Below are 13,649 nucleotides of genomic sequence, written 5' to 3' on the forward strand. Positions count from 1 at the left end.
GCAAATTGGAGAAGGAATCAGGATGCCTAATATATTTCTGAGAAGATGTCATTTCTAGGTAAAAATTCTTATAAGCATCTCATTTCTACTTTTAGATAACTTGAATGAATGTGTTCTTTTTAACCAAACCTTAAACATAAAAGCTGGAAAAGAATTTTCAGCTCAGAAAGCAAACAAGTAAACAAACAAAATGATCGAGGAAAACATTCTGGAGAATGTAATATTTGAACTAAGCTGGTCCATCAGACAAATGGGTTGTGCCAATACGTGTGTCTTTCAGCTCAGAGAATGATAGTCTTGAAATCAGGTCTGAGGTCTCCAATGTACAGTATTTTGCATTCACGGCCTTGAGAAATATCTCCACGTTGAATAAAGAACATGGAAGCACGAGAAATTGCCACCAAAAGTCCACTCCAGAACGGCTCAACATAAAAATATGTGATTTGATTACAAAGACAATTTAAGAAACTGCAAACAAAGATGTCTCCCTATATTTCTTCAGTTCTGGAGTTAACCAACCGTCTTTATATAGGTGCCCCAACATCTATCTGAATTTTATAGTAAGAAACATTTTATTGCCCTGAACACCAAAGAATAAACAATTACAGTGGCCTCCAAATCTTTTAAAATATGTATTTTACTAACATATTCTTGTATCCCAGATTTTAAGACCAACCAAATAAAAGTGAAACTTTAGTCTTACTACACCAACTTAATTTCTTGAATTTCATGTTTCTTGTTCATATGCAACTACTGAAAAGATTTCAAAAGTTAAGCAAATGAACTTCATATATGGGAATACTTATAGTGATACTATTTCAAGTTCCTGATTGGTGATGGTGTTACTATTGGCAGCAAAGAAAATATCTCACAATATACAAAAGTGTCTTACTCTTCCTCATGATTCCTTGGCCAACAATCGCATCCCCAAATATCACGGCATAGGGGAGAAGTGGTGTTGGCTTAATTTAGATTTGATTTATGTACTACATCATCAGGAACAGACAAACCTGCATAATAAACAGCATATGTTGGCCTCAACCAAGCATGTGGATTCTGTTATATTAAAAGCAAATGTTCAAGTAACAAAATTAATATTAATGTGTTTTGCAAAATCAAAGTCAGGAGCTACTTTTGGAGGAGCTGAATAATTACAGACCCTACAGTAGGCCAAATCTCACTTATTGTACATAATAAAAGAGACTGGGTGGTCTCCAGTATTGAATCCCACAGGTCTAGTGCTCAAAACCAACTTTCTTTTATTCCTCATATAGAAAGTTTCTCTGTGAGAAAAATGTTTTATAAAAATGATAATTATAGTTTTTGACAAGAAAAATGGAATTATCTAGAAGATAATCACCACCATTGCAAAATTCTCCCAAGTCATATTCACAGTTATTCTGTGTTCTAGTTGCTCCACTTCATTTTGGAATCCTCAACTACAAAGACCATAATAAGCAATAAAGGGAAGAAATTCCTTTAAGGATAAGGGGCAGGGCAATTGATCTCCATCTTGCTCTAAACTTTGCTATTGGTGCTACATCTATAATCACTTAAAATTCATACAATTAAACACTGAATGTTTAAAAAATTATTCTATAAGAACCCCAGGAGGCCAGTTTTCCTGACATCCCATATTCTGATCTCACTTTTGATTTCTGGAATCACATTTACCCATATATTCTTATACCATATGTATACTTTTACATATTTACTGCCCCTCTTCTTGGGTCTGTCTTTCTGTTTCTCATTGCGTCCACTATGACAAATGATAGTTGTCAAGGCTCCACTCTCCTCACAGATGGAACATGCAAGTGTTTTTACTTTGAATTACACAACTCCTTCCTACACAGGCTTGCAGCCAACCTGCTTAGAACCAAGTGTTCCACTGTCGATATTTCTTTGAAACAGTCAGCAATAAATCTGTCCACTTCATATTAATGTGTACTCATATCTTTAAGAATCAGAATGAATCACCTTGGGGTTCTGTTGCTTTATCTGAGAATTTTTTAAACATATATTGCAGCTTTCCCTGTCACTAAACTTCAAATCTCAATGAGTCAAATCTCATCTCAGCGAGTCCAAGTTCTATACATCTGACCTCGTCATGTAAGCATGAAGGGTAGGAGAAAAGCAAACTGAGAAAGTACTGAAAGGCTCCTATGTTTAGTTGTTTATAAAGAAATGAAAAAGAGGTCACTAGCCTAAAAGGCATTGTTATTTTTAATCATCCCATAATAGTGAACAATTTTTTTTTTCAAATGTGATTTTCTCAAGATTCTAAAAATCTGAAACATGTCTGCTGCTGAGGTTTAGTGTCAAAAGTCACTATTGAAAATGATGCCACTCAGTTTTTAAAATAACATTTTCTCAAATACTAAAAATGTGCTGTCTTTAAAATAATTCCTAAGAATAAAGAAAAGCGTGGGGAAATAAAGATAGACTATGATCTTTTACCCAGACATACCTATTCTCAATTTCTCATATACTTTTACAATATGTATATGTGCAGGCATATGTATTGTCAACAGATAGATTGAGGGCATATTAAAATTTTATTTGAGGGAAAATTGGTTGGAATTCAGCAGCATCCCATCTAGCAGCTAAGGAAGGAATTCTGAGGACCTGTACAAAATGAAAGACAAAAAGACGAGGGAACGAGGAAGTTATATCAGGCAAAAAAGCAAGTTGGTTATTGCAAAGTTACTTTGCTTTGCAGGATGGCAGGAGTCTATCAGCCAAAGCAAAGTACTGATTAAGCAATCCCTGATCCATGGTTTAAGATTCCATTTCTAGGAGAGCAAAACTGTAATTAGTTTGGGGGCGGAAGGTTTAGCAAACACAACTGTTGTATGTCTGTTACAGAAAAAAGATCATATAGTTGCATAACCAACTTTTTACACCTGCCAGCAAGCATATCATGAGACTTTCTCACCACTAATAAGTGCATTTTTACATCATTTCTAGTGGCTACATACTAATCCATTTATGCCTGTTGCACAACATTTAAATCGGAAATTAGGATGTTTCTAACTTGTCCCTATTGAAGACAATGTCTTAATGATTATAATTGAAAATATATCTTGGTACAAAAATATCAATATCTCCTTAAGATATATTTTTAGAAATAAAGTTGCTGAGTCAAACAGCAAACACATTTTAAAATCTAAACCATGGTGTCCAGGTACCTTCCAAACTGCAATAGATGGATGTGATGCATTCCCCTACCTTACATTAGTTTTTCAGAGGCAACACACATACTTTGTAAGTCCTAGGACATATGCTGGTGCAAGACAAGGAGCTATGGAAGGAATAAAACATGGTTCCAGCCAAGTTCTCCCAGAGCTCATAGCTTAGTAATGGGATATAAGCATAATTTAAATGCAATGTTATATTTGACAGAGTTTGAGCAGTAATGTTTAATCCTCCTTAATCAAGGAGGATAAATAGCATACATTAAACATGAGCTGGGTGCTTTTGCCTATTACCTCATTTTCTACAACAAACATTATGAGATGGGTCTTCTTATCTTCATTCTATTATACACAGGAAAAATCTGAGACCTAGAGAACGGCAGTAATTTTTAATGGTTTGGCTGCTCTAGTCTCAGCTCCATAATCTTCTAGGTTTGTGATTCCGGGTATGTGAACTTCTCTAAGATTTGCTTTTCTTTTCTGAAACGTGAGAATAAAATGAAGTTCAGGACTGTAAAGACTGAATTAAATGTGAGTTCTTGGGACATGTTTAGCATGGTGCTTCCTTGGTGGCTCAGATGGTAAGCAATCTGCTTGCAATGCAGGAGACCCAGGTTTGATCTCTGGGTTGGGAAGATCCCCTGGAGAAGGAAATAGCAACTCACTCCAGTACTCTTGCCTAGAGAATCCCACGGACAGAGGAGCCTGGCAGGCTACAGTCCGTGTGGTCACAAAGACTCAGACACGACTGAGTGACCAACACACACACTTTAGCAGACAGCAATCACTGGATAGATATTATTACTCTAGCATCACCACTGCCTCTACCAGTATCTGTATCACAGAACAGTGAGCATGGCCACTCTGCTTATAATCCTTTTCTTAATCAGAAAGATTTCTTCAGTGTTCAACCTAAATGTCCTCAGCACCCTTCAGTGACACCTGGCAACATAAAAAATAAATAAATAAAATAATACTGAGTAACTAAAATATCTCTAAGATATTCTTCCCACTTATTATTTACTGGTTCTTTAGTTATTTTTATGAAAAATCTGCCATCTCTTAAGGATGTATCACAGTCCTGCACTTGGTTTTGACCATGTGAAGATGTTATTATAAATTCAGTTTCTAAAACAATTTAAAATACATTTTTAAAAAATATTCTAGCAGCCAGAGCAATTACCTCATGGCATTATCTAAAAGCAGGAAGAACAGACTGCAGGTGATTCAAATAAGTTACAGGTATAGAATTCCAAGGTAAGAAAACATCTTTCAGCTACTTCAATTTTAGCATTTCTCATTTATGTAAGATACATAAAAATTCATAAGTGATATACTCTGAGCCTCTCAAGTAATCTATTAAACCAGATCGTCTTTTCCATTAATTGTTCCAGAAACTGCTCACAGTCGAAGGCATAACTGGCTTTTGATTCTCTTATTTGAATTTTTATAGTGTTTCTAAATAGAAGTCAGCAAGTCACTTTTGCTTATTTCTGTTAAACAGAAAGATTGTGTTGAGACACACAGAGAGAAAAGTTTTTAATCTGTCTTTATGCTTCTAATATTCATTTTGATCAGTTAACAGGCTCTATTTGGGTTTTGAAGCATGAATAAAATAGCCCTCAAAGTGAAACTATCTCAAGCATTTAACCAAAAACACAGAGATATTCCTCATTAAATAAGTAAAGATGCAGATGAATTATTTGCCTAAAAATGCTCAAGTAACAGCAATGATGAATGTAAAAAGGGTTAATATCAGTATCTTGAAATTTTACTATACTTGGCATCCACCTGCTTTGCTCTTTATCACTTACCTAAAATCAGCTCCACAGGGTGTTTCTTTAGTAGATTCACTAATTGTTGATATCAGTTGCTTTAATTTCAAGTTTTAGGGTAAAAAGTACTGGTGGAATATTTGTCCCAAATTCCAATATAATTTTGCTTTTGTTTTCAGTGGCTTAAAAACTGTGGATCACTAAGCCTTAATTATTACTATAGCAAAGAAATTCATTTAAATCATCTCAACAAAGGATTACTCTTAATGCAGTATTATTACACTGAGAATTTGTGGGATGTTATGAAAAGGAAAAAAGCATTCCACCATACTAGGAAATGCATACACATGACTTACAATTAATGTAATTCATGTAATAAAAAATATTGCTTTCATCTGTTACAAAAAATCTTTATTAGCATGGATATTGGATTTATAAAGCCATTAATAAACTCAAATTGCTAAACAGCAATACAAACCTACTCCTAAAAATGAATGATACTCACTTTTCTTTTTCCTACTTGAACTATGCTTTAGAAAGTCTCTCTGGCCAGAAGAGAACCATATTATCCAATTGAAGTGAACATTTTTTTCTTATAAATGGAACATCAACCTTGCATATGCAGTGTCAAACAATTTACTAGTGAATGCATTTGAAGGCCAGAGAGCTTCAACTCAACAGAAAAAAAGAAAGATTTGTTTTCTCTAAGTGTCATATAGCCTTTCAATGACTTCAAAGTCAGACCCATTTCCAGTCCTCTAAGACATAAAATGCAGTACTCATGTCAAGTGAATTTTCTAGTGGGTTATTTATTTCCATCTGTCTTATATTTATGGGCGGGTCAAGCACAAGATCTGAGCCTGCTTGAGAGGCAGATGAAAGACAGACTACTCTAAAGAAAGCGTCAACATTAAACAAGAAAATAAGAGTCAACATAAGCAAATTAAACTAAAAAGCTTGGGGGGATGTCTACCTTTTAGGCAATTTCATGTGCAAATTTTAATTTGCAAGTATGGAAATTTAGCCATCTCCACTGTATACAATATAGTTAGAAATAATCATTTATGTAAACAAAACTGATGGATGTGTATTTCCTAAGTAGCATGATGCAGTTTTATCTGTTGAAATCTTCTTTGTTCCTATAACACTGTTTCAGTTTCCCAAGTTCTGTTTCAATGAATACTATCCATTTTTAGCACTCTTATTTACCTTTCCTATGAAGTTTCATTTTTCATTAAGGTTTATGAGCCTTATTTTCTGCCAATAATTAAGCAGAAAAATAAATATTCTGGTGGTGTGTTGGATAGAGGTCCTTGACTCATCGCACATTAAAACTGTGCCTAATTTATGCTGTTGTTAACTGCAGATTTATGGTCTTTGAACTTTTTAAATAAGTGAATGCTTTATTTCTCTAATGTAAACACTGTTGTTTGTTCAGATTTCTATAAAATATTTAACAAGTTACTCTGATGTCCTCAGGTAACAGTAACTTAAAAATGAGATCAGACTAATTGAATCAGATGCTACGTAGCTTTCCATGCTAAGGTGCCTTGTGCTAAGTCACTGACTCTTTGTTTCTGACTCTCTGTGACCCCATGGATTGTAGCCCTCCAGGCCCTCTGTCGATGGGGTTTTCCAGGCAAGATTGCTGGCGTGGGTTGCCATTCCCTTTTCCAGGGGATGTGCCCAATCCAAGGTTGAACTGACATCTCTTTATGTCTCCTGCATTGGCAGGTGGGTTCTTTACCAATAGCGCCACCTGGGAATTTTAAGCAGTTTTCTTCCTGTCCATAATAATAGATAAAAACCAGTATTATTTACTAAAAAGAAAATACATACAATTTTAATCAGTCTTTTGAGATGGTCAAAATGTTAACAATGTGATGTGATTAGAATCAGATTACTTACCTCTCACAATTTCAGAACAATTCTGGGGGCATAAGAGTCAGTTTCAGGGGAGCAGAATTTGCAAACAGGACTTCTCAGCACTCTCCTAGGTTAGCCTGTATTAAGTAGTCTTTATTGTGAGCAGCTTTGGTTTCTTATTTAAGTGGTTCACTCCAATCTTTACTGAAAAATAATAATAACCCACCTGAGCTTTTTCAATTGGTAAACCTTTTATAAATTTGATCTTAAAAAATCATTAACTCCAAATCTCAATGGCTTAGCACAACAATATATGTCACTTCTTGCCTATATGCATGAACAAAGGTTTCTCCTCTGCATAGGTTGTTAGGACCTGGACTAACAAAAGACTTTACTGTCTTGTAATGCTGTGCCTTGTGATGCTTCAGCATTGGCCACAGCAAAGGAAGACAGAGCGTAGAAACCCAAGCTGCTCTTAAGAGAAGTGCTTCATCTCTGTGTACAGTTCATTGGCAAGTTATGTCCCCAACATAAACTTCAAGGGATATTGGGAAATTTTCAAGCAAAGGGGAAAGAGTCAACTACGGTGAAGTCTAGTAATCTCTATCATCTTCTGTTCACTAATCATTCAGTTTCTTCTTCTTGCCACATATAATACATATCCAGTAACTCGTATGGAGACAGGCTGAATCTCAATCAGTCAACGCCAGAATCTCAAAGTCCAGTATGTCCAAGGAAAGTTCAATAGTCCTTACCAAGCCCAGATGTGGCTTCTCTTGGTCTGGAGACTTATGAATTTAGAAGCCAAATTTCCTGTCCCTGTATTCAAACACTCACTCTCTCTCTCTCTCTCTCTCTCAATTTCTTTCCCTCCTTCTCTCTCAATAAACAAAGGCATGGCAGGACCAGAATAATTACAATAATATACTCACTTTTAGAAAGAAGACAATTCCTGCTGGCTCAGATGGTAAAGACTGCCTGCAATGCAAGAGACCGGGGTTCAATCCCTGGGTCGGGAAGATCCCCTGGAGAAAGTAATGGCAACCCACTCCAGTATTCTTGCCTGGAAAATCCCATGGACAGAAGAGCCTGGCAGGCTACAGTTCATGGGGTCACAAAGAGTCAGACACGACTGAGTGATTAGCACACAAACACACACACCAACACACACACAATTAGGCATAATCAGCAGCTCATAAACCCCAAAGTACTGCCGAGCACACTCAGAGAAGATTCCCTACCTGTGTGTGTCTTCAACATCCACCCTTTGGCAGTTCTTTTTCTCCTCATTGCCTTCTTTGATTGTATCTGGAAATAAGTCTCAGGGCTGTATTAGCAGCCTCCTCAGGCTCCTTCTTCACTTAAGCTTCTGAGCACAAAGGCCATTTTCAGCTTCTACAGTCAAAGGCCCCTTCAGGCCAGGTTTGTGGTTTCTTTGGCAGTACACTTCTCTCAAACACTTAAGAGGCTTCTTCTCTATTTGTTTCCAGTCGGCTCCACATGCCAGGAACCACACCCATGCTTTTACATACCTAGTTCTCAAATCTCCAGTAGCCCTTTGTTTTCTTCACTGCCTGTCTTTTTCTCTCAATTTGATGGTGGCTCTCTGAAGTTGATCTGTAATAACAGGTGGGAAGACCTCATTTAACATTTTTAACACTTCCTCTGCCCGGGTACATGTGTGCTCAGTCATGTCTGACTGTGACTCCATGGACTGCAGACCACGAGGCTCCTCTGTCCTGGAATTTCCCAGGCAAGAATACTGGAGTGAGTGGCCATTTTCTCCTCCAGAGCATCTTCCTGACCTAGGGATCAAACCTGAGACTCCTGTGTCTCCTGCATTGGCAGGCAGATTATTTACTGCTGCACCACCTGGGAAGCCATCAGTACTGTAATCAAATGAAAGTTTTTGTCGAATATTTGTTACTTAAAGCCTCTGTAAAATTTATTTGAGTATAGTTCGGGTCTAGAAGCAGTTGACTTTTCCAATACTGTGGGACTCCCCATTTCTAGACCCTCTTTATATCTTCATTTCTGCTTCTGAACCAGTCAGTTCTTTCCTGGGTTCATCTTTATTTCTGAAATAACTTTCCAAGCACAGCAAACAGCAGTTAGCATACACTGCTGCAGTTCCCTTTTCTGCCTCTTACCTAGGAACAAACAGTTACGTAGGCATATGATCTGCCTCTCAAGTTGTGACATGCAAGAGCTTCACCAAATGTTTTACTGCCACATAACATGCATTTTCTTCTCTGTCTCCTCCAGTCTCATTTTTCTCACTGCCTGTCCTGTACATATCAATTTTTTGTTATAGTACAGTCTTCATTTCTAAAGCTAACTTCTGTGTTAGTGAGAACAGCTGAGGTTAAACTGTGGTAGCACATTAACTGCAGAATCCAATCTGTCATAACACAGGTTAATTTCTTGTCCACAGGAAGTGTATATGTTACAAGAAAACTCTCCTCCATAGAGTCACTCGAGGAACCAGGCTGTCTGTGGTCCATCTGTCTTTCCCCTGGCCATCTCAATCTGCAGCTCTCAAGGCTGCCAAGTCAGGAGGAACTTACAATCACACTTAAACGCCTCAGACTTGAAGTGACGCACACCAGTACTCTCCTGGCAAGAGAGGCTGGGAAATCTCTGAATGTGTTTAGGAAGAAGAGTAGGACTGAATATTGTGGAGATTAGTCACTTCTAGCTTCCGGAACTTTTAATGTTAAGATAAACATGGAAACATACGTAAGTCATAGTAATGTTATTTGATCACTTTGATGGAGAAATAGTTGTCAAATAAAATAATTGGATCATATAATAAATGTAAATGGAAAGTAGGAACTTGATCCATTTCTTCAATTTTGAAAACACCTATTGACTAATATGAGCTTCCCTGGTGGTTCAGGGGTAAAAAACCTGCCTGCCAATGCTGGTAACACAGATCTGATCCCTGGGTTGGGAAGACCCCCTGGAAAAGGAAATGACAACCACTTCAGTTTTCTTGCCTGAGAAATCCCATGGACAGAGTAGTCTGGTGGGCTACAGTCCACGGGGTTACAAGAGTTGGACACATCTTAGTTATTAAGCAACAACAACAACAAATTGACTAATATGCTATACAAGAGAGATGTGTGTGAGTGCTAAGTCGCTTCAGTCTTGTCCGACTCTTTGCAACTCTATGGACTGTTGCCCACCAGGCTCCTCTGTCCATAGGATTCTCCAGGCAAGAATACTGAAGTGGGTTGCCACGCCCTCCTCCAGGGAATCTTTGCAACCCAGGGATTGAACCAGTATCTATGCCATCTCCTGCATCAACAGGTAGATTCTTTACCACTAGCACCACCTGAGAAGCCATACAAGAAAGATATATGACAATATATACTTTTTTTCCCATTTATTTTTATTAGTTGGAGGCTAATTACTTTACAATATTGTAGTGGTTTTTGCCATACATTGACATGAATCAGCGATGGATTTACACTTGTTCCCCATCCTGAACCCCCTCCCATCTGACTATATATACTTTTTTTTTAAAAGTCCCTCAGAATTAGTGATACCACGTGGAAAACAAATGTTTGAAGAAAGCTAAGACACTATCAGCAAACAGTAAGAAGTGGGGCAGGAAACACAAAGGAAAAGAGATGAGTAGAGAAAAGTAAAAGTAAAGCCACATAAAAACATCCAGGAAAGATTTAAAATGCTACAGAACATAAGGTATTATTTTTTTTTAAGATAAGTAAGGAGTTCACGTAAGGTATTTCCTTACAACTTCAAAGCTTTATCATAGTTAGGACATCAAGGCTGAATACAAATAGAAGTATTCTAAGTGATTCTCAGAAATGGATATTCCTTAACATCCAGGTCAAGAATGAGAGCTCTAAGCATTTTGATGAGAAAATGATGACCCAGATAATAAAATATTCCTTCCACCATTCATAATAAACAGGACGGTATTAGCCCTTCTAAGTCAAAGGACACTATATTCATCATTCCAGCACCCCAGGCACAGGGGGTCTGAGAGAAAGAGGGAGTAAAGACAGAAACCATAAGGGCTTGATCAAGCAACAAAAAGACATACAATAAACTATTTGCAAGAAATATTTCAAACGAGTAAATAGTCTTACTATAAATAGTTCATTCAAGTTAATTTTTTTTAAATCTTTTTTAAAAAATTAGCCCTCTAAAATATGACTAAGGAATCATAAACTCTTTCTGTAGAGTGCCAGAGATTAAATATTTTAGCCGTTGATGGTCATACAGTCCTATCAAAACTACTTGCCCCTCCTGTTGTAGCAAGTAAAAAAATATAAGGAAATTAAGGAAATGAATGGGCCTGTTGTGTCTCAATGAAACTTTATTAACAAAAATTGGCCTGTAGCCCACAGCTTGCCAACCCCTGCTATAATAAGGAAAAAGGGCAAAGAACAGTAACAAAAATTTTTAAATAAACTGGTCCCAAAAAGAGTAAACCACATTCAACCATACTAGTCATCAAAGAAATGCAAAGGAAAACAATGAAATCCTATTTTTCCTTACAACATTATGAGTAAAATACCATAATACATGTAGGCTAGAAGGTGGAAGAGCATATTGACATAAATTTCACAAACTTTCTGAAAGTCAAATGCATATGCAAATATGTATAGAGAGACACACATACATTACAGACACACACACACGCACATGGACATATATATAGAGACAGAGACAGAGAGAGATGAGAGGATGGGGGAACCATAGAATTAAAATTAGCAATTTTTACTAAGGATGTGTGGTGATTGGTTTGAATTTTAAAACTCTAATTAGTCCAAAAGCTATCTGTAGATGAATCCAGAATGAAACTACTTCTCAGTAGCCATAATGATTTACTTATGTACTTATACCCACTTTTCTAGCCCCATTATTTATCTGAATGATAAGAAATGGTAAGAAGCAGGAAAAGTCATATAACCTCTCTATCGGTTACAGTATTTCTTAATGGCAACCTGAGGTCTCCTACTCAATCTCCTTGTATCACATTCTTTCATCTCATGGATGGAACAAGTTTCTAGAGAAATAACATTAAGCAATAGCCAGACTTGTACTTCTAGCCGTAAGACTGTCTATGCCCTATGAGGGATCCTAATATCCCCATCTGTCTATTGGTCCATCAGCTCTTGGCTAAAAATATTTCCCTAGCACTTTTGAACTGTAAACATAATAATTACAAAGATCTTTGGGTGCTATATAAATGAAAACTTCACTAAAAGGAAAGTAAACATTCCTCACTGTCAAATGTCACAGAGAAAAATTTAAAGTGAAACAGTCACCCATGATGCCAGAAATTAGAGATAATTATAGTAGGTATTGTGAGGTACATTATCCCCACTATATACATATATATGGCTGTGTTTACCAAGCCAGGATCTGACAAACTATTTTTTAATGTGCTCTATTTCACTTAAAACAAGGTAAATAATTTTAATATACATGAGCTCATTCACTTTTAACCACACTGCATTTTACTGGAATATATGCAGAACAATTATTTATGCTGCCTTCTGATGGACATTTAGATTGCAAAATTATTTTCACTGTCATACACTTTAACATGAATTTTAGTCTACATATTTGAGTGAGCTTGCCCGGTTAGTCCCCTTAGGGAAAATTCCAAGAAATGCAATTTTTCATGTTGAAGAGTATTTAAATTTAATATTTTACATTATATTAATAAATTACCCTCTAGAAAAGTTGTAACAATTTACTCTCTCTTCCAGTGTCCAATATGAGCATGTTTAAATAAATTATGGTATTTCCACAGACTACAATCCTGTGTTGCAAAAATTAATGACATGGCAAACTATGCATAGGACTATATCAAGTAAAAGAAGGTACAGAATAGAGCAGATCACTGATATTTTCCTACAGACATTATATATGTGGAGGAACATATACACACATATATACAGCAGAAATTGTCACAACTGAGGGAAAGAACTAGAGTAAACCTCTGAAATTTCTTTAAAACTCTTTTATATTTGTTCAGTTTCCTAGAATTTCTGCATATTTCACTTGCAATCTGAAAAGCAATATGCTAAGAAAATATTGTAAATCTCAAAGCTGAAAAAACAAGTCTTCACATATTCTGCAGGTCATCTAATGTTAGACATACACTTGCATAACAGCAAACTCCTAGTGAGTGCTCCGATCTGCAGTGTTTAAACATACGGCACTGAAATACTTCTGCCCAACAAAGAACTTGTTTTAACTCATGAAAATCTTTATGCCTCATAGCAAAAAGGATAAAACCTTTCTCTTCTCCACTGAGAAAACAAATAGAAGGAACTGTGAGATCCCTGAAAACAGAAAACTATCTCTTCCAACAAGCTGTAAGTCCCTGGCTGCAGGCATTTTGGAAAGCATTTTGGAGCGGAACAAACCATTAATAAAGACTCAGTACTTACACTGACCTTTGAGCAATTCCAGATGTAGACATGGAGAATTTTCCACAAATAATAAAGAAGGGTCGGCTACAAGAGGTGACAGTCCTGAACAGGCTTGCAGGAGGTTAGAATTACACGGGACACTGAAAAGAGACTCAGCAGAAATGAAACAACGCACAAAGAATGCACATCCTTGACCAAACATAACCAGAGATTTATTCTCTCATAAGAATTTTCACCAGCTCCTTAGTGCAGAGGAAATATAGACTATATTGTATTTTCTGGATATGATTAGTTTCATCAGTCTTTGTAATACACTTATTCTCCATGCTATGACTATGCTAACTTTTTATACAGAGTAACTCATTTAGTCCTCACTAAATCCAACCTGGTAGGCT

General features: G+C 36.6%; 1 long non-coding RNA gene across 1 annotated transcript; it reads right to left on the reverse strand.

Annotated features, from left to right (window-relative positions):
• Positions 1-6,586: 6,586 nt before the first annotated feature.
• Positions 6,587-13,358, reverse strand: LOC133050197 (uncharacterized). The gene is made up of 5 exons (XR_009691548.1): positions 13,279-13,358; positions 8,077-8,452; positions 7,768-7,813; positions 6,878-7,039; positions 6,587-6,753 (listed from the first exon to the last, which is right to left on the reverse strand). It is a non-coding gene; the product is annotated as an uncharacterized LOC133050197 (long non-coding RNA).
• Positions 13,359-13,649: the final 291 nt, after the last annotated feature.

The sequence above is a fragment of the Dama dama genome, chromosome 31 (assembly GCF_033118175.1).
Source record: "Dama dama isolate Ldn47 chromosome 31, ASM3311817v1, whole genome shotgun sequence".
Taxonomy (NCBI): Eukaryota; Metazoa; Chordata; class Mammalia; order Artiodactyla; family Cervidae; genus Dama; species Dama dama.